Genomic DNA, 22,929 nt, shown 5'->3' with positions numbered 1-22,929 from the left:
AAAAATGGTGTTATGATAGATCCTGCTCCTTCATATTCACCTCCTTTGAATGGTGTGGCTGAGAGAGCCAACCGATATCTTTCAGAGATGGCTCGAGCTCTAATACGTGAAGCAAAACTTCCTAACTCCTTTTGGGGTTATGCTGTACAAACAGATGTATATCTGAAGAATAGAATTCCAAATCAGACTGTTGAAAATCTACCTGATGAGCTCAAATATGGGAAGCCGCCTGATTTGAACATTATTAAGGTGTTTGGATCTGATGCATACATGAGAGTTCCTGATAACTTAATCCAAAATCAAAAAAGATGATTTTTATTGGATACTCTACCATGGGTTATCGTTTACTGGACTCAGTCACAAATCATGTTGTGGTTTCTCGAAATGTGTTGTTGTTCAATGTTGTTCAATTGTTCAATGAAGAGAAAAAAAAAATGTATCTCAGCTCAAGATGATTTTTCCATAGAAAGTAAAGATCTTGCTAAAAATGAAGTAATATATGGTGTATTTAATTTAATTATGGCAAAGCACACTAGGGCTATCTGCCTAAGGGGAGGGATGCCTTTCGTGGAGGACTTTCTAAGGGAAACTTGCTCGTATACACGTTACACATGGGGAAAACCACGAAAACGCCCATGCAGCCAGCCCGTTAGCGGGATTCGACCGCGAAAACGCTCATACAGCCAGCCCGTTCGCGGGATTCGTACCTCGGACCGAACTACTACTGAAGTAATATATGATTCAAGTGATGTAGAATCCAGAAATCTTGAAGAAAGTCGTGAAGAAATTATTAGGCAAAAAAGAAAAACAAAATTACCTGTAAAGTTGAATGATTACTTTGTGTATGAAGCTAATGTGGCAACTCTTGATACAGTAACATATGAGGATATAACAACATTGCCAAAAGAAGAGCAAGTTCTATGGAGGAAAGCCATGGATGAGGAAATAGCTTCTCTTAACAAAAATGAAGTGTGGAAGTTAGTCAACTTGCCAAAGAATGAAAAGCGAATATCCTGCAAATGGGTGTTACGCATCAAACGAAACAATGTTTACAAAGCTAGACTGGCTGCTCGTGGCTTTGAACAGAAGCCAGGCATTGATTACTTTAAGACCTATGCTCCGGTAAATAGTACATCATCACTTCGACTTGTTCTGTCTATCATTATTCAAAAGAATCTTGAAATCTATGCATTAGATGTAAAGACTGCATTTCTGAATGGTATGCAAGAAACAATCTACATGCAACAACCAATGGGCTACAGTGACAACAGTGGTCGTGTGTGAAAACTTCTTAATAGTCTTTATTGACTTAAGCAAGAACCGAGGCAGTGGTTCAAGAGATTTACTGATTTTATAATTCAGTTAAACTTTCAACAACTAAACTGTGGAGCATGTATTTTTGTGAGAAGAACTATACAGAGTTAAATATTTATTGTGCTGTATAGGGATGACTTGCTAATTGCTGGTTCTAATGCTTCAGAGGTAAGAATTGTGATAGAATTACTTAAAAATGAATTTGAGATGTCCCAGGCTGAAGTTGCAAATGAATTTCTAGGAATAAGTTCTGAATATTCACAGAACAAACTTACTTTAGGCCAAAAGGCTTATGTTGGAAAATTGAGCCATCTGATACTTCCCTAGTGCCGAAGTCAATTTCATCAAATTTTGCGAATGGTGAAAGATTTCATGGCCCTTATCGCGAACTTGTAGGTGCTTTGCTGTACCTATCTATGACAACTCGTCCTGATATTCTGTTTTCTGTGAATTGTCTGAGTCAAATACAAGAGCAACCCACTAACAATGCTTGGACTGGTCTGAAGCAAATTCTTCGTTATTTAAAAGGGACATCTGAACTCAAATTATTATTTTCTAAATCTAATAGTGCTGATATTACGTTAAATGTTTATGTTGATACTGATTGGGGGTCAGATACATATGATAGAAAATCTATTTCTGGGTATATTATTTTCTTCAATGATTGTCCTGTGCCTTTGTTAAAAAGCAAACATCTATTGCTCTGTCCTCTACTGAGGCAGAAATTTTGGCTTTAGCAAAAGCTATCCAGGATCTAACTGTATTTTATAATGTTTCTAAAGAACTTTTAGGAGTCGACAATATTAAAGTTTCAGTTTATCAGTTTATGAGGATAATCAGTCTGTAATTAAAGCAATATTAAATAAAACTCATTGTGCTAGACTAAAACATTTGGATATGAAATTAAAGTATATTAGGAATATTGTAAAATTGTATGATATAAATCTTGTATATGCTTCTAGTAAAAATCAGTTAGCTGATTTGTTTACAAAATGCTTGCCTAAACCAAGATTACGTTATTTAAGATATAAATGTAAAATCATATGTGATTAAGGGAGGGTGTTGCGAATAATCACACTTACTCCCTAATTTATAATTTGGTGTTATATGTATATTAACCTTAAATGTTCTTTTTTTCTCTTACGTTGTATTGGCAACAGTCGTGGTAGTTTTCTTTTGGTGTGATATATAGAAATGTGCTGTTCCATGTGTGTGATTAATTCCATCATTTAATAAAGCCTCTACTTAATTATCATCGGCCTCTGTTTCACATTTTTAAATCTTTACAGGGGTTAAAAATGCTTTATTTGTGCCGCCTCTTCTCGCTTTCAAATCGTAGAGTTTGTTCGGAAGAAATTAGTACGTTTTAAAAAACAGTATTGCCAAACATGAGACCTATTATTATTTATGGTCATATTCTGAAGATGAACAAAGCACGCGTTTCCATGTGACGTCATTGTATGCCGAAAATGTTTCGTTAATGTCAATATTTTAAATAAAAAGCTGTTGTTGGCAACTTTTATGTTTCACGTTACGATAAGTGACACGTTATGTTATCGCTACTAATTCTTTGATTGTTATTTTGAAAATTTTGTTATATTACATTAAATTTAAGTCATGACCTTATACGTATTACCTAAAGTGTCAAAGGTCTTTGTGTCCTTCCTCACTTGGCAACCGAAAATTATTTATTAATCAATGGTTGCTTGGAAAGAATGAACTAATTCTCTTCATACTGAAGTATTTCTATGCATTTCGTCTTCAGGTGTACACGGAACTTAAAACTTTTGCTTTGGTAGCAAGTAGCCACTTTGTGTACAATGACTTAACAATTCATTTTATATTCAGTTCTTCAGTGCATTTTAATAATTTCTTCTAGAAAAATTTCATTTCATTTATTGTAGAGTTCCTGAGTACAGTTTAAACTTCTGTAGGCATTTAACGTATTTTTGTTGAATTATTACTTTACTAAAATTCTTTTCAATTTACTAAAATGCCGAAACGCAAGACGACATTACGGGAGATGGATTAGGAAGCCAAAGAAGAGAAGCACAAATGTTATGTGGAGCTACAGAAAAATGTGGAAAAACCACTAGAAGACCCAGCAGGCATGTACAAGTAAACTTACATGCTTCAAAATAGAATGAATGTACGACTGGAGACTCAGCAGGCAAGCAGAATGACCAGAAATCTTACTCATTCAGGAAACTGAAGAAGAAACCGATTGGTGGCTCGGAAGACAAGCAGCAATTCAAGAAACTGTAGCAGAAGCGAAAAGAAGGCTCATTAGACAAGTGGAACGTCAACAGAATATGTTTGATGAAGAGAAGAGGAAATTGCAAGTAGAAGAAAGGACACAACACTCTGAGCAGCATCGTTAAATTCGAGTGTAAATGCCAGAACAAATTGCCACCGCATAAACAACTTAAGACGCTGCACATTACAGAGAAGTTCGGTCTGAAGAAGCAATGGCTATGCGAGAAACAAGCTTCGCTTAAGTACAGCACGACATACACGTAAGCTAGAAGATGGAATGTATTCAACTGATTGCACAGCATACGACATCAGTATTGGTTCTACGTTACGATAAATTTCGGTAACACAAGAAGGTACTTCCAGAGTTTTGACATAAGAACATACCCATCAGTGTTTTAAAAATACGCATTTTGCAACAAATTGGAAAACAAATATCGGAAAATTTGCCGTTTCATGCATAAGAGTTCAGCATTCGCAAAGTTATATTTTCGTAAACGTTTTAGCAAAAAATAATAAAAATTAATGCTTTGCGAAGGAAGTAATTTTGGTATGAATTCAGAGGAAACTGAAAGTAAATTTAACAAAACAGTAAAAACGAAATCAGAATTACACCGAGACTCCCCGCCAATGGTTGTTTTAAAAATGCCTTTAATATATATATAACATTTCAAAACCTTAGAGGGAACCTACTATCACAATATCTTTATAACTTCAGTTTTTAAGAATTAAAAAATACATTTATCTATCTGGATAATGCTAATACTATTTGACGAATAACAACGTTTATTTAACACTTGATATAACCAACTTCACGCTGATCTTGAACTTCCTAATGAGATACTACCAAAAATAGAGAATTAATTGAATTTCTAATAACACTACAAGTAAAAGACCGAGGCATAAAGTATGTGACAAATGTGATGCAAACTACAAAATGTAAACAAAAAATTTATTTACTGCAATAAGAAATGCGATAGAGTGAGAAATGAAACTATTTTGTGATTTTTAATGAAAAATTTACGATAAGGTATTGATTTATGATATTAGTACGTGTATAATGTTTATATTATTTATTTAAATATAATGAAACTTTCATAACATTCATTACTTACAAATGCTTTTTCATCCATCGCAGCATAGCACAAGCCATTTTCTTTTCTGTGCTGGTGCACGTCAAATTAATCAATATAATTCAAAATTATTAAGAAAATGAATCACTTTGACTCGTTTTTAAAAATATATATATATCTCCAACAGCAGTATTAATATATCACAGCAATATAATTCTTGATCATAAAATCTCCAAACACGCATTAAACGCAAAAAATCGCATTAAGGCAGAATGAAAAATTTTCACCCTTACAATGACTTTTACGACAATACAAAATTGAATTTTTAAACTGATTATTGTTACACGATATTTCATTCTTAGGGAATCTTTCATGGTTGTTGAGGTATTTTCACTGTTAACTGCTTTAAATACAATTATAATTTCATATATATATATACACACAGACATATATGTATATCTAAATATGTATTCCTAATAAATTACTTCGATATATTATATGTAGGCGCATAATTCTAAATAAATTACAGTAGTTTACATAATTTATATTTTCTTAATTATATATGCCAGCAGACTGTTTTAATTATTTATAAGTATCTGCTTGCTAATGATTATATAATTAAGTAAATATTGTTTACATTTTGTAGTCTGACAGTCATTAAAAAATAGGTACATTTTATCTTATGCTTTCATTTGTTTGCTCCTCAAAAATTAGTAGCATTCAACACATTCGTCAGTTTAGGGAGCTTGCTATGTACAGAAAAACTATGTAAGACCATGCGACATGCGACGGAGGACGTGGGCACCATCCCTCTACCATTAGGGTTAATTGGTATAGCGCCACTTCCACCTGTGTCTAGTGAAACGTGCCAAGGTCACTGAGTCCACAAAAACGCCTCGCACCGACCACTGAAACCCAGCGTCTGATGCAGGCCACATTGCATCAGCTATACCCTTGCGGCCACTGGGAAATTATTTTACAAATATTGTAGAAAATGACATGGCTAAACAAGGGTCATCACTGCTGCTGCAGGCTGAATTATCAGACATTAGTATGCACAAGTTGCTGAATTATATACCAGATTACTAAATTATATATTGGAGTACAATATGGTATAGAATCATGTAATGCATAGTAAGATTATGCTAATGCTCAAAATACATATTGAAACAGGAAGTATTATACATATTGAATTATGACACTTACTGTATCTGAACATACTAAGATATGATATACATGATGAGGTTATACAGATACTTCTGAGACTTGAAATACATGGTGAAACATTAAATACTGTACATACTGAACATGAGCATACTATGACTGAGCATATTGAAACATGAAATATATAGTGAGATATTACTGATTACGCTAATTACACGAGATACCTGATGAAACATGAAATACTGTACGTACTGAGACAGAAAACATACTATAACAGAGCATACCGGAACGTGAAATGCATGGTAAGATTATACTGATATAAGATACTGAATTATATACAGGATTGCTGCATTATATACAAGAGAGATATTTGTATAACAAACATAGAAGGCATAGTGAGATTGTACTGAGACTTGAAAAACATGTTGGAACAGGAAATGCTGAACATACTGAAACATATAACATACTATAATTGTACATTCTAATACGTGAAATACATAATGTACTGCTACAAAGTACTGAGTTAGATACGGAATACTTAATTATATCCAGGAGAGATATACATATGTCAATATTGAATTGTATAGAAAGGTTATACTGGTGCTTGAGGTACATAGTAAAGCACATTGTATCTGAGCATTCTGAAACACGAGGGTAACATAATGAGGATATACTGAAATAAGATACTGATACTAATACTTATGTTATACTGATATTTGAAAGACAGAGAAACATGGGAAACTGAACATACTGAAACATGAAACATGCTGTTACTGAATAAAATGTGACATGAAGTACCTTGTGAGTTTATACTGATGCAAGATGCTAAATTAGATACCGGATTACTGAGTTATACAAGGAGGATATATGAATTACAAATTTGAAATACATAGTAAGGTAATTGATACATAGAAAGGGTGACATTATGCTGACATAAGATAATAAATTATATACAGGATTACTGAATTAAATATGGGAGAGAAATACGTATTATAATGTTAAATACGTAGCAAGATATGCAGACAGACGCTACAAGAATACATAAACAAAACAGTTCACTTGGTGACAGGATATAGGAGTGTGTAATAATGGCGTATATAAATTACAGACTTGAGATGCATAGTGCGGTGATATTGAAACATAGAGAGGGTGAGATTATACTGATACGAGATAGTGAGTTATATACATGATTACTGAATTAAATACCGGGGGAAAATACGCATTGCAAATTTAATACGTATAGTGAAATTGCAGACTGGCGTTACAAAAATACGAAGATAACAGTGCATTGGTGGCAGAATATAGGAGTACATAAAGCATACATTTGGTATTTCATGTGTACATATGATGCTGCTGACTGTGATTACAGATGCTGCCATTACTGCGTTTTATGAAGACAAAGTACTTGTATACTACTGCCGCATACATAATAAGTTAGAGCCATTCATATGTGCAGTTACAATTATATAATGCTGCCAGTGAGCTCCCTTTAGCTGGTATGGGAATGTTGCAGGATGCACTAAGTACTCTTAAATGGTTTACACTTGGCATAGGTTTGTTCCTAAGCCCATAAGCTTGTCAACAATTTTTGTAATGCTGCGTTTGAGATGTCGCTGCTTAATTATGAACCTGCTGAATGCTAATCTGTTTGTCTCTGGGAACGGGATGTGTAGATCCTCCGTTAGTGAGCATTTTTCGACATAGTGTTCTGGCGTTCCCAGTTCACCGCAGCAACATAAGGAGGTAGTCGTCTTGCCGAATCTTTCAAAGTAGACTGGAAACGGGCCATGCCCGGTAATATAGTAGACCAGTTGTGGATTTACTATAAGACGTTCTGGATCAACCTTTGGCAGATGCGCATACGCACGACGTCCTGTCTCATCGTTGTTCCATGCCTCTTGCCACAGTGTGAAAGCGACCTGTTTCAAGCTCTTTTTTAGATATGAGGTGGGCCATGGAATTTGCAGTGTCTCTGCATCATTATATGTAAGACCATAGAGAACATCAGCTCTGAGTTTTTCAGTTCAGAGTAGACTTCGGATTTTTGAGAGACTTAAATGTGATCTTCGCTCCTTAGATGCGCTTTCCATCCTATTTTCTTTAACGTCTTTACCACTTTGAAGTGGTAACTATTGACTGTGCTCCATTATAATTGGAAGATCTTGCACAGGTATTTCGGGAAAGTTCCAGTATTTTAAAATTTTAGGAAACATTTTGGGAAAATATTCTAACAAAAAACCGTCGGTTCTGTGTGCGTTCTCTCCACTACCAAATTTTACGCATGGAACAATATTAGATATTAGATGTAGGTCTAAATGCCAATGTTAATAGCCTCCATTACCGAGGTTATGAATTCGGGACGAGAAAAGATGGAAAGAGATGGCAAATCATTTCAAGAAAAGATGGAATCTGCCAAAAAGAAATTGAAGCAAATCAAGAAGAAATGGAAAGTGGATAATAGAAAAAGCTATCGAGGATATGGAAGGCAGAATTGATATGGTTGTTGGAGACATTGCAGAAATATTAGTATTTTCTGCTGTCAAGAAACAAATCAAAGAAAGAGTTTTTGCTGTCAAACACCCATGAGAATTTCTGCAGATGTCGTCAAGGGAGTTAAGAGCTTACAAGTATTCATAATTTAAGCTGAACTCAATTCTGATGACTTAAACGTGGTACCTATCTGTCTTCCTGTCTCTCTATCAAGTTATTCACATATGATAGAAAGAACTACTGTCAATACTGAGTTCTCTATAATCTCAAACGCAAACGGGTAGGATTCCGACGATAAGTAAAGAAATCTGATCGCTCCTCTGACATTGGACGTGGTGGATATCATTCAAACTCTGCCCGAAAATCTGAAGTTTGATGCTCTATTAGGCGCGTTGGAGCTATGGGAATAACGGTTTAAAAGACTGCACCAATCTGCAGTTAAATTCCTGCCAACAGAAGTCCAAGGAAACACTCCATAAGCTCGCTCCTGATATCAAAGTGCTCTCTCATCTCGCCTTTTGGGCTACCCAACAGAAACATTGGAAGTACAATACCTGCAGTATTCCATCGGTGGGAAATGAGAACCTGAGGTACACAAAGACCTGTGAACGAGGGTTCTCAAGTATTTAAAAAACGTTATAGAGTACGCCATGAAATAAGAGGCAGCCCATCAAGCAACTTTTAAAACCCATCACCCAATCAGTACCGCTACGATCCAGGAGCCAGTGGTTCATGTGACTGCTCGTCTAGACAATTTAATCAGGCAAATCAATACCTTCATGAAGAATAGGTATGAGTACAAACCGACTTTAAAATACTAGAACTCCAGTGGTGAAGAACACCTACGAAGGAATTTCAGAACACATGAGGACACAGAAATTAAAACCTCTTCCCAACAAGGAGGCAAGAAACGAAATTGTGGATATCTCCCAGAGGGAATTTTGAAACATATTGAGAAGCCCCATTTAATAGCGTTTCGTTTTTCTGTTATGAGTGGCGACAATAATGGACTTTTGATTTTGAGCCATATAAATGAAGATTCCGCAGTATAACAATCGATACAAGAGTCACATTACAATCATCAGAAAAGATCTGGCTCAGCGATTGAAAGATAAACGCATCTGGACGGTGCCCTGCGTGGATCTCCGGACTGTATCAGGTGATAAAATCGATATCGATGAAATTTTCAAATATAATGTCACGTTTGGATTTTCCGCCAACCATACATGCTATATGTGGCAGACCGCGAACTAGTAGATTATAATAATGTAAGTTAAGTAAACTATGAGGATAGCCTTATAAAATTTCAAATTTTGCTTCTTCGTATCTGGATATATAAACAAAAGACGTTTCAAAACTTTACAGAGAGACTGAAATGTGGATGCGAAAAGAACGCGTTGTGATGATAGAGGGTGCTGTTGAGCTTGGCACATGAAAGTGATCCGCTGGCTTAAATCGTAAAATCATTTCCCACATAAATATCGCGCGATGAGTTGCTACACGAATAAGGAGCTCGTCGACATGCATTTTATCTACGGGTTTGCGATGAAAACAGAGCAGCTGTCAAAAGATGAACCAGGGCTGCTATACTACAAGGTTTTTTCTTGCATGACATCACTAACTACTAGTTTGCAAAAAGAACGCCGTAACCTACTCTCTTCGTTTCTTCCACTTCTGTAAGTAAATGACGTCAATGTTGGGAAGAGCGTAACCCTGTTGGTCTACTGACCCTAAACAAAGAAATATTCCCGAGCAGGTAGCAGTGGAATCAGCAAATGTTCCAGCGTATTTACCTGGAAATGTACGAGACTATATTGCTTCGGGCTTACCGGCCTGATATGAGCAGGGAAAAGTATTTCAGATCTTCTGCAGTGGAAGAAGCTATAGTTTATATATTTGAAGACAATTATCTTGTTACGAACACGAGCGCTGTTAGACATGTATTCGGAGTGAGACGCCAACCGTTTGAATGACTCTAAATTAAAAATAAATGCATCCATAACATTTACAGAGAAGGCAGGTGTTGAAACCAGACGCTTATCCTTTGTCTGCAGATACCTAGCAAATCCTGACTACACTCTGTATGTCTTATTCACTAATGGGGCTGCACATTTGCATGTTCGAATAAGTTTATACCCACATCTTTGGATGCATGATAAGCTTTGGACGCATGATTAGCAAGAACGAGTCTACATTATTTTTTTCGCTGACATAAAATAAAACTACTTAGTAGGACCATTCTACCTAGTCGCTTGAAACTCCTGCATCTTCCAACAAAATATTCTGCCGGAACCTTTTTCCGGTGTTTCTCTAGCCATTTGCACATAGATGTTTTTGCAACCAGATTGCTAGCTCAGGTTGTCCCATCCGTGTCTAGTTACGGCCGCTATTACATTAGACCGCGTGCATGTGTTCCTCGGCCATCCCAACCACCATATTTGACATGCACGGATTTCTTCTAAGAGGATGACCTAAAGTAATCGTCATTGAATGCGATGAAGATCTAGTGCCAAAGTGTCAGTTGCTGCTGGAAGTATGCACTAAATTCACTATAAATCTTTACTAATGTATGCCAATCCATGCACCGCCGCTGTGGATCTTGTATTATTATTGCTAGTCGTGCTTCGAACACTAATGCAAAAAGTGGAGTCATTAAAATAATTATTTTTTTTAACTTTATCTATCTTTCTTACTTGCCTTCCTTATGTGACAACACCTACAAGCTCAATTTCAAATGCATATACTTTTCTTTTGCGATCTTAAGCATTCCGTTAATGTTCTGCTTATTTTGGTACCTTCTACCTGGCTTTACATTTTTGTCAGATGTTTTATCATCACCTTGGATAACAATTCAGCCATATTCAAGTTTATAGATAAAAACGAAGTTTAATTCGAATGAGCATATTTTGTCTAAACTCTGTAAGAAATATCTTACAGACATCATCTAGACAGTTTTATGCGAATAACAAAAAATTATAATCTCTACTAAATAATTAAATCCATCAAAATTTTTCTATTTTTCTTTCGTATCATAATCTCAAAAAATAATTCTGTGCTGAGTTAATATGCTTAATTTATAAAGTCCTATAAGTAAAAGTGATATGCCTTCATTAACAAGCAGCATTTCTATTATCCAAATTGGGATTAAGATTATTGCATGTGCTGTTATAGTATAATGCACAGCACTTTCAGATAATAGGTAGTAGAGTCAGATTCAATTTCTTGAAAAGCAAAAGTTAGATTTTTAAGGCTGTGTTTTTTACAGTACTTAAAGACTCTAGATTTAGAAAACTGTTGCAGTGTGCTTCAACCACATTTTGGAATGACAGGTTGGTAAATAATGCAGATTCTTTACCAAAAAAATGTTTTTAATAGAAAATTTATTAATAAACAAGACAGCTCTTGCCTTAATTCTAAAACTGTTTCAGAAAATATTTTACTATATCGTCAATTTAGTTTAATATTCATAAAATATTTTACTGTATCGTCAGTTTAGTGTAATATTATAAAATATTTTACTGTATCGTCAATTAGTTTTTTATTATTTCGGGTACGTTTCAGCAATTATATTTATAACAATATATACATTGTTTACGAACTGCATCACTTGCACAACTCGAAAATTCGACTCGAACAACTCAAATTTTGAATTATGACTATTGCAATTGTCTAAATCGTGTAATCAAAATTGTCTGATTATTTTTTTTTCCTACAGCAACACTAGAACATAGTTTAGTGCCGCAATATAGTCTGATTCTTTGAAGTAAACACTTCAAACTTAATTTCTGCTGCCTGATTTCACTTCTAACTATTGGGAACAACAGATCCAATGCTTACAAGTTTTAGGGGAAAAAGGTTGAGTTCCCCAAATTTTTTCTTCTACTTCATTTCTCTTTTTAGCATGTTTAGCTTTGTGGAAAGCACGTGGAGTACAATCTCAAATGACGTAGATTAAAATAAATGCTATGCGTGATGATATTACGAGTTACGATCACAATGGGGAAGTGCTGGCAACTACCCTGTTTTAGAGGAATAACCTATAATACAAATGCCAGTAGTGAATCTGTTACAGTTTTTAGTTTCTTGCGTAGACAGGCTGCAGTACCGATACTTCTTAGTTTGCGCCAGATGCTTGGCTGCAACATTGTTCATTCTGTTCATCAACAATGACCCATCTTGAATTGTGCCAAAGTTTCTGCTTTGTTTAACTCAATTGTCGCGGTCCATCTCAGACTGTGCCATTATAACGCACTTGCTGTGATAAATCGTGTCTCTATTGCGCACTTGCTGTTGTTATCAAAGAGCAAATGCTTCCAATATCTTATGCGGGAGTCGAGAAGATGCATAATGAACATGAGTAAAACAAATAGCCATGAAGATTTGATTAAACTGCATTAATTCCTCATTTCACTTACCCTGCTGGGGTTGTATACACTGGTTTAGTATTATACGATGACAGTGGGGCATAAAATACACGGAGCGGCTGCCTGGTGCCGAAAGGGGTAGTCAATAATCTTCTGAAAGAGAGGTGGCTTCGGCCTTCCGAGTAGGCTGGCGTGGTAGCCAGTACTTCGAAGCTTCGCTTCGCGCCCTGCGTGAAGCTTAATAGAACATGGGGCAACGATTAGATGATTCTTTAAATGATATACATTTTGTGCATTCTGAGTTATAATATGAATTAAATATAATACTGTTAAGTAAACCTAGTGCCAGAGTGTCGCTATGGTAAACAAAGCGAATTTTTAAAGAATGCATTTATTCTATTGTGATTTATGCGCTGTCGTTGAAGTAGGTTTAATTCAATCTAATAAGTTTAAATAAAATGCAAGAAAAAATGCGTATAATTTAATATTACGTACAAGGAAGTCATGTGGTGTACACATCAGATTTTTTTTATTGGCTCACCGCAACAATTGTCTGAATTCAGCATTATTTGTAACCTTGTGAGCCCAATAACCCTTGCCGGAGATGGGGATTAACTATTGGACAAGCCATGTTGCGCGACCTTGAACGGATGAAGCTCATGTAACCTCATAACTAGTATCACTCTTTAATTTGCAAACAGTTCTGGCCACCATTATGTAGTGAAGTTTAATCAATTTACTACAACTCAAAACTGTCCACTTACAGCTTCACAACTTATGGCTCAGAAAAAAATAGCCCTACTGCAGTCTGCTGCTACCTAGAGCATGAAGATGAGGCAAAAAAGCGCGTAACTGAAATTAGGCGTGCTTCTTAAAAGTTTTAGAAGAAAAAGAGTCTATGTAAGAAACAGATAGCTTACAAATAATGCTGAATTCAGACAATTGTTGCGATGAGCCAATAAAAAAAATCTGATGTGTACGCCACATGTCTTCCTTGTACGGAATATTAAATTATACGCATTTTTTCTTGCATTTTATTTAAACTTATTAGATTGAATTAAACCTACTTCGTCGACAGCGCATAAAACACAATAGAATAAATGCATTCTTTAAAAATTCACTTTGTTTACCATAGTGACACTCTGGCACTAGGTTTACTTAACAGTATTATATTTCATTCATATTATAACTCAGAATGCACAAAATGTATATCATTTAAAGAATTATCTAATCGTTGCCACATGTTCTATTCAAATACTATAATAAAGCTAGAACTATGTATAAAAGAAATTAAGCAAATAAACAAAAAAGAAACAGTTTTTCACAGACGATTGTGTATTTCTCATTTAATTAATTCAGTTCTTAGTTCGCGAGAAGGCAAAAATACATAAAAGCTCAAAATATCTATATTAAAGATTACGAAGTAAAATTCAAACGCTTATTTCCTCGAAAAAACTCCAGGAAGAATTAAGCATGATTTAATTGGCAATAATAAATCAATGCGTTATCTTTGTTGTTGCGAAGCTAAGTTTCTCTAGATTGGCAACAAATCCACTAGTCTCCTGTTTCAAATGTAAACATCAATGGCCGCCATTAAAAACAGGCTTAGCGGCAATTAAACAACTTTAAAATTGCTGATAATTCTAAAAATATTGCACACAGATTTACTAAAGGCATAAAATCCTTAACCGGAAGATAAAAACAATATAATTCAATCATTTTTAAGGAAAAAAATGTACAATTTACAAACATATAAGAGTAAAGAAACTGAGATCACTGAGCCGGGTAACAGAGTGGATATATATATATAAATATATTTATATACGTATGATGCGGCCGATTGCAACCAAAATAAGAGGTGCACATGTACATGTTATAGCAGTCCTATATCAAAATTTCAACGTTCTGAGGCTACTCGTTTTTAAGTTATGCGAGATACATACGTACGTACACTCGTTTTTAAGTTATGCGAGATACGTACGTACGTACATACGTTCGTACAGACGCCACGAAAAATTCTCTTCAGAATTAATTTTAAAGCAGTTTTATAATTTTTTTGAAGGAAAAGAGTATTTTATTCTATCCTTAAGTACAGATATTACGCAAAAACATCGTTAAATTGCATTCGATAGCGGTCAAAATGGATATTTTCGCAGAAATATGCTGCCTGAAACTTTTCGCGATTACAATACTTCCTTTTTACTTCGTACAAGGAAGTAAAAACATTGTTGTCTCTTTTACTTGTATATAGTGGCAAGTTTATAGGCGATGCAGTTACGTCATGAAGAAGCCATGCCCTGTTGGAAACTGAGTAAATGAGGCGAGCCACGTTTTAGAAGCCGGCTAACGTTTGGAAAAAATAAAAGTATGTAAACTCTTCTGCCAGTAGTCTCTGTCTCCCACAGATGTTACCAACGCTTCTATCGCGAGCACATTTCCAAAATATCAACATATTTCCAATCTTATGTGATACATCTGAAATATTAATTTCCGCAAATGTGTTTGAGATGAATAATTGAAATAATTGGTTGAGGTAATAAATGATAATAGTTGTTGCATAACTACTTACAGAAATTTGATTTCTTATGATTTTAAAAATATTAAATTTGTATTAATATCATTTTTAAAATATTCATTACAAAAATTATTTTAATTGTTTGAAATATTTATTTTAAATTTGTTTGAATAAACAACTTGAAAGTAAGATACTAAAATCGTGTAATATCAGTAGTACGTTAGTAGAATCAAAATTGGGCAACTATTATATACTCGTTTCACATCATAAATCATAAATTAAAATTTCGTTTGTAAGTCTTTGTCCTTTATACGTCGTCAGGGTTAGTAGCCACATTTCAGTTAAAAAAATAAACACCTATAACCAATTTTCAAGCACATTTTAAGGGAAAAAAATATTATTATTTATAAATATTCATATATATGCTCATAATATAAGCATAATGACCATAATAAACGCGAATATGAACTGGCTACGCGGAACGAGAATGCAAAGTATTAAAATCTTGATAGAAATTCAAACGTGTGTAGTTGTGGGTGGGAGGGAAAGACTACGGAATGTATCGGAATTTTCTACCGCTTTCGCAATTCTTTGACCAATAGAACGACGTGCACCTGTCTGTACTCACGTGCATCACAGGTTACGTTAATGCAGAGAAAGGGGCGAAAAGCTATTTTCGAGAATATGATTCACCATCTGACGTTCCAGATAAGGAAGAAAAGTTTAGTTTCGACTTCGGTAACGGGAGAAAAATGCGCGTTCGTTAAAGAAAAAAAAAAAAAAAAAAAAAAAAGGTGTTCTAGAGAAAACGTAAGCATCTATAAGGGCCTTTATATTTTATTGTCAAATAGAAGGATTTATAAGCACTTATATTGACCGCTACGAATTCTGGTCGTTTATGAATGGAGAATAAACAGTGAGGTATAAATGGGGTGCTCCACTGCATTTGATGAATTAAAAGTACACATTTTGAAAGCCTTACAATTTCTATAAAATAACAACAGCAAATAACTCATTTTCTTCGTTTTCATTATAAAAATAGAAAAAAGTTATAACGTTCCAACCTTTAATGTACAGCTAAGTGTGTGGAACCTTGAGAACTGGTAAGCGAATAATCGCTTTAGTTGAGGAAATAGAAACGTAAACTCAAGAAGGGTTAATTACCCTTTATTGCTCAAATTAAGGTTTTACAGATGGCCCTTTCTCAGGAAGAACAGAAAAGCCTCCACTTTGGCTTGATCTGAAGAATACTGAGAAATGAAACTTAACTAATGCTTAACTAAAAAGATATAGCCGAAGCTATCAAAATTCTACAGGAATTGGTCCCTAAATGTTAACTAAACGGCGAAGCTATCAAGGGCCTGAAATGTGGCTGAGCGTAGTAATAGCTTAGAGAGACTGTAGCCAAAAGACGAACGTGCGCTAGTCAGAATCTCTGGCTCTCTAACGAAGTCAGTGAAAGATCGACTCCTCTTCCTTCAATTGCATTTAACCGCGATTCAAAAACACACTCTGGGCGGAAATTTGCAAGCTGAAATTAGAAGGGATAGGAAAGTAACTTTAACTAAAGATAGCTATTGAAAACTTAGGATAAACCTTACAAAGTCATTTTTAATATCTTCATCCTGAGCCAAAGAATGTCTTATATCGGAAAATTTTAATAATGCATTCATTCGGAATAAATTTTATAATTTAACTATTATCAAACTACAGTCAGTGCAAAGCTAACCCGGGGGCACCAGAAATGTTGCAGCGGCTAGTTAATGCTTCCCCCCTATATTTCTTCATGCTCAAACACTGAGTCACTAAACCAGGACATCTATTGCTGTTTTCTATCTATTTCAGCAAAAAACATTTAATACACTTTTTTTATATATGATTTTAAAATTACTCATCTTTTTTCGAGGTGTAATGACTGAAAGGTAAGCATATCCAAAATATTAACATGCATACATATATGTGTGAATTTTTTTTATTTCCCGTTTTGCTTTAATATCTAAAGAATTAGAATAAAATGTCATTAGAGGATTATCAATGGTGCAGTTTTTCGAGCATTTTTTTTGCAAAATATAACAAAGATTAGGATTCAAATTTACACACTGAAAAGTTAACTAAGTTTTTTTTTAATTGGATTACCAGAGCAAATTAAATACCAGATGAAATAAAATAAGTTTACTGATGAATGCAAACAGCTTTAAAATACAAATTAATAAAGATATTGTATAAAAACAAAAAAAAGTTAATATAATTACAAATTTATACCTTGCTTTCATTTACTAATTAGTTTTAAGATAATTTCTAGAGATATTTTCCGTGTATGGAATGTATTATGCAATTTTTCCTGCGCTTTTAGATTGCCTTTGCCTTTAACATAAGTACGTTAAACATACTACATTTATCTCTAATGGTTTATTATAGTTTAGAATTAATATATTTAGCAACTTTTCAGTATGCAGCTATGTGGATGTTTAATCCTTTAATCATCTAAGGATATATACCATCCCTTATCTCTATCAAATATAGCACGCAGGGCTTAGACAAAAATACGGAAACGCTTCGTAAAAGGCATGTTTGGACTGAAATTATTATTCTTGCAAAACCTGTTGGTGGCGCTGATGTGTTTGCTCACTAAAGCCACCTGTACAATATCCTCAATACGTTGGAAGTGACATTCGTTATCGAGACAGTGTTCTGTGCATGTATCATGTCGAGTGTATCATGTCGAAGCTAATCCACCAGCGGTCGAGCGGTAAAATCGCTGTACACTGGTAGTTCGGTCCGGGGTCGAATCCCGCAGAAGGGCTGGCTGCATGGGCGTTTTCGTGGTTTTCCCCTTGTGTAACGTGTATGCGAGCCAGTTTCCCTTATAAAATCCTCCACGAATGCACCCCTTTCCTTAGATAAATAGCCCTTGAGTGCTTTGCCATTTTTAATTAAACAAACCAAATCGTGTCGGAGCTGAACGAATTTCGAACATGGATAAATTGTTGGGACTAGTATGGTATGTGCTTTCGTAAATAAAGCACCTGAAGTGTTTCAAGAGGCAGAGTATTTAAGATTTTTAACTCATACAGGAAAACCGAAGAAACCGCATCCACTAAATCACAGTAGGAACGAAAATGTATATTAGGTTGTCATGACAGACGATCATTAAAAAGGATTGTGATGAAAATTAAGAGGACTAGAGCCGCAAATATGATCGCTAGATTGAATGTCGCACACGCAAACCCTATCAGCATCAAAACAGTACGAAAGAGAGCTCCACAAGCAGCGTATTTTGGAGCGAGTTCTAATTCAAAAGCCACTCGTTAGTTATGCCGAAGTCATAAAATCTGGACTGTAGCGCAATGGAAAACTGTCATTTGCTCGGATTAATCTCGCTTTCTAAAAGATTTCCAACTTCTGGGCGAATTTATATCTGGCGAACGCATCCCAAGCGTATGGTAGAGACTGTTTACTGCCGAGAGTGAAACATGGCAGGGGGTTCGGTCATGGTTTGAATAGCTACATCGTGGTATTCCCTGGCACCCAGCTCACATCGTCCAGGACTGGTTTTCTAAACATGACGGTGAACTTTTACATCTATCATGGCCATCACAACTACAACAGGACAATTATTGAACCTTTGAGGGCTACTTTGGAGAAAAATCTGCCTGAGCGCTATCCACCGCCATCATCTTTAACTGAACTTGCTAAAGTTTTACAAGCAGAATGCTACAAAATTCCCCAGAGCATACAAGATCTCTGTTTATCCATTTCGAGAAGCTGTTTTGAATGCCAAAGGTTTTCCTACACGTATAAGTCACTGCAATATGTTTTTATTTCGGCGTTTCCATATTTTTGTCCAGCCCCTTTAGTTCCTTCGCTACAACTGGCAAACATCTTTAACTGGAATGCATTATCAAGTACTTTACACTTGGTCTCTGTTCCTTATAGAACGCTGTGCTAATGGTTTGAACACATTAGAAAGCACTTTTATGCACTTGCCTAAACATACTGAAGAAAGTATTATTGAATGTACTTTATATACACTCATGTCCATAAATTTAGGATAATGCAAAATCAGGCAAAGGAAGAGTTAGAAGCAAAACAAATTTAACTTATTTGTAAAGCTTATTTATTAAACAAAAGGTAAAGAGCAAAAAAAAGATGCTATATGTTTGACATTATTAAAAAAATTAGCGATTTTTTCTCCCTGGAGCAAATTACAAAAAAAAAAACCTATTTACAAAAAACCAATATTACATGGTTGGTATGATTGTTAATACATTGTATGTCTCCCAGACGGTGCAATACGGTCCGTACAACGCCTAGGCATGCTGAGTATCAAATTATCGATCTGATCTTGGGGGATATTACACCACTCAAAAAGCAATGCTCTCAAGGCATTAGCTATCACTGCGGCTGTCCGTATTACCTAATATTACCTTTCCCAAGCCCTGGAACTCCGTGTTTCCCGGCTGTTTCTCTTCCAACTTTTCCGATTCCATTAACGCTATGCGTTCTGGAATTCGCCTCATTTAACACCTTTCTCTCTTTCAATCTTGACTTACAAGTTGAAAGCAGAGAGAATTGCTCGTCCCATGCGTGGACTCATTATTCACTTCTTCACTGTAAACCCTTAATGGTTTGTTCATCTCTCCTTTAGCCATTGCTTTTTTCTTATCCAACTCAGTTTCCTTATCGATGTTGTGGAGGTAATTGCATTAAGTTGAAAAGGTACTCCGGAAGTCAAACGCCTTGGGCCTTGGGCCGAAGTTCCGGTAGACATGTAGGAGGAGATTGACGGGCTGCAACTCGTCGGCCAAGCATATCCCACACGTGCTCTACTGGATTCAAGTCCGGTGAGAATGCTCGCCATACGGGTGATATCCTCCGATTGAAGGCATTCGCTTACGATGTTTGCACGGTGAGGACGGGCGTTGTCATCCATAAACACAAATTGTGCGCCCATGGCGCCCCGAAACAAACGTACATGTTGTTCCAGAATGACGTCCCGATAGATTTGGCTTGTCATGGTTCCAATTTGAACATGCAGGTCAGTTCTGGAACACAGAATATTTCCACCCCAAACGAGCACTCCTGCACCACCGTAACGGTGTCGTTCAATGATGGTATCTTGGTGGTAACGGGTCCCTGGAGCTCTCCATATGAAAGTTCGGCGAGAATCAGACTGAAAGCTAAACCTGGACATGTCGGAAAACCTCACACAAGCCCACTGTTGCGGTGTCCACAATGCATGCTCTCTACTCCAGGCTAACCGCAGGCGACAGTGAGTTGCAGTAAGTGGAACGCATCTGACAGGTCTACGAGCATATAGATCAATCTGCCCTAAGCGTCTGTACACGGTCTGCCTTGGAATTGTCGTACCAGTGGCTGAAGAGAGCTGACGAGACAAGTCTGAGGCTGTGCTCCGCCTGTTTCTTTTGACAGTAACTGCCAAATACCGGTCCTCATTCGGCGTTGTAACTCTGGGGCGACCTGTGCTGTAACGTCTACTCACATTACATCATCTTGGAATCGTTGCCAAAGCCTGGAGATGACACTCTGGGCAATTCCAAGTTCGTCTGATACTTCCAGTTGGGTACGCCCACATTCCAGACGGCCGGTAATTCTACCACGTAAAAAATCATACAAATGCGTCCTTTGTGTCATAACTATTCGGTTATTGCACTGAAATGCTTATAAAGCGCCTGAGAACAATTTTACTTCTTTGCCTGTATTCCTTTTATATCACTCTCTTACACTCTCGTATCATCTGGTTACTTCCTGAAATTTGCATATGATTCTTGAAGATATGTGTAGTGATTTTGCAGGTGATATATTTATTTTAGAGTTCGATTTCCACGTGACTCCGAATTATCCTTAATTTATGGACATGAGTGTATATATATAATATAAAATATGAAACAAATATAACTGGAAGCACAAGCAACTGGCAATAGCTCTTACAACCACAATGAGTGCTTGAACAAACAACCTCTTTCGCTTCGCTTTCTTTTTTTATTACCTGGAATGTAAACTGCATATATAGAAATTGTGGTGCACGTTTAGCATCCCTAAAAGGTGTGGTACCAATTTAAGCAAAAATTTATTTCTGTAGAATTTTTCCTGCTCAAAATAAAAATGATGTTCTAACGGTCAAATCAACTGTGATTTTCCTTCCAGTCTTCTACGCAGCAGTTTTTCTCGACCATGACTGAAGAGAGACTAGGTTTCATTTCCCGCAAAGAATACATCATATATATATAAAGTGGAAGGAAAAAATTAAATATAAAGAACAAATTAAATGTAAAGAACAAATATTTTTTTCTCTGCTTTTTCATACTTATCATCCAAACCATTATTTTGTAATTATATATATGTATAATTACAAAACAGTTTTTTTAAACATAATATAATCATGCCTAGTATTTTCGCGCATTAAGCTGCTGAAAAATTTAAAAATTCGTTTAAAGGTAAAATTTTGATTTGAATTTATTTTGTTTTATCCTTGCTTTGGGGAGGCAAAGAATTTTCGGTTGCAATTCGTATTATAATAAAATACAGTGGAGTGGTTCTTTGGCTGATTCTGGATACAGAAAAAGCAAAGATTTTTTATGGAAGAGAGATTTCAGCGTCCCTCCTCCTGAAGAAATGGCACTGAAGGTGATTGAATTCCTCTTCTTTTATATTCTTTATTCTTTAAATTTCATTGATATTTTTAATTAGGGTACTACTTGTTTGATGTATTTTACGAGTAGTTTTAACATTTCTTAAATTCTTTTTTACAGTTATAGGATTTTATGCAATTTATTACTTATGAATTTCAATTTATTACTTATGAAATGTATATATATATATATATATATATATATATACATAAAAATATAAAGTAAGAAATTTAGAACGAATTTTTCATAAAGACCAAAAATTGAAATTCATAAGTAATAAATTGCATAAAATCCTATAACTGTAAAAAAGAATTTAAGAAATGTTAAAACTACTCGTAAAATACATCAAACAAGTAGTACCCTAATTAAAAATATCAATGAAATTTAAAGAATAAAGAATATAAAAGAAGAGGAATTCAATCACCTTCAGTGCCATTTCTTCAGGAGGAGGGACGCTGAAATCTCTCTTCCATAAAAAAATCTTTGCTTTTTCTGTATCCAGAATCAGCCAAAGAACCACTCCACTGTATTTTATTATAATACGAATTGCAACCAAAAATTCTTTGCCTTCCCCAAAGCAAGGATAAAACAAAATAAATTCAAATCAAAATTTTACCTTTAAACGAATTTTTAAATTTTTCAGCAGCTTAATGCGCGAAAATACTAGGCATGATTATATTATGTTTAAAAAAAACTGTTTTGTAATTATACATATATATAATTACAAAATAATGGTTTGGATGATAAGTATGAAAAAGCAGAGAAAAAAATATTTGTTCTTTACATTTAATTTGTTCTTTATATTTAATTTTTTCCTTCCACTTTCAACTTGATAACTCACCTTAACATGATGAATTGCATCATGACCTGACAACACGAGCGTATTCACAGTTTTCCCCATGTGTAAAATGAATATGCGCTAGTTTCTCTTAAAAAGATCATTCAGGAAGGCATTCCTTCCCTTTGGCAGTAGCCCTCATACTGTATACTTTTGTAATTCTAAACATTTCATTTGTAAAATATATTTATTTTCGCACACACATTGTAATTTGTTATCTTATTTTTCTGTGTTTGTAAGCCTATTTATAAATCGGCACCATTCC

Source organism: Stegodyphus dumicola, chromosome 12, assembly GCF_044657685.1.
Source record: "Stegodyphus dumicola isolate Sdum_Otavi_A_Nest chromosome 12, ASM4465768v1".
Taxonomy (NCBI): domain Eukaryota; kingdom Metazoa; phylum Arthropoda; class Arachnida; order Araneae; family Eresidae; genus Stegodyphus; species Stegodyphus dumicola.
The sequence above is the reverse complement of the archived record's forward strand: the minus strand, read 5'-3'. Positions refer to the sequence as shown.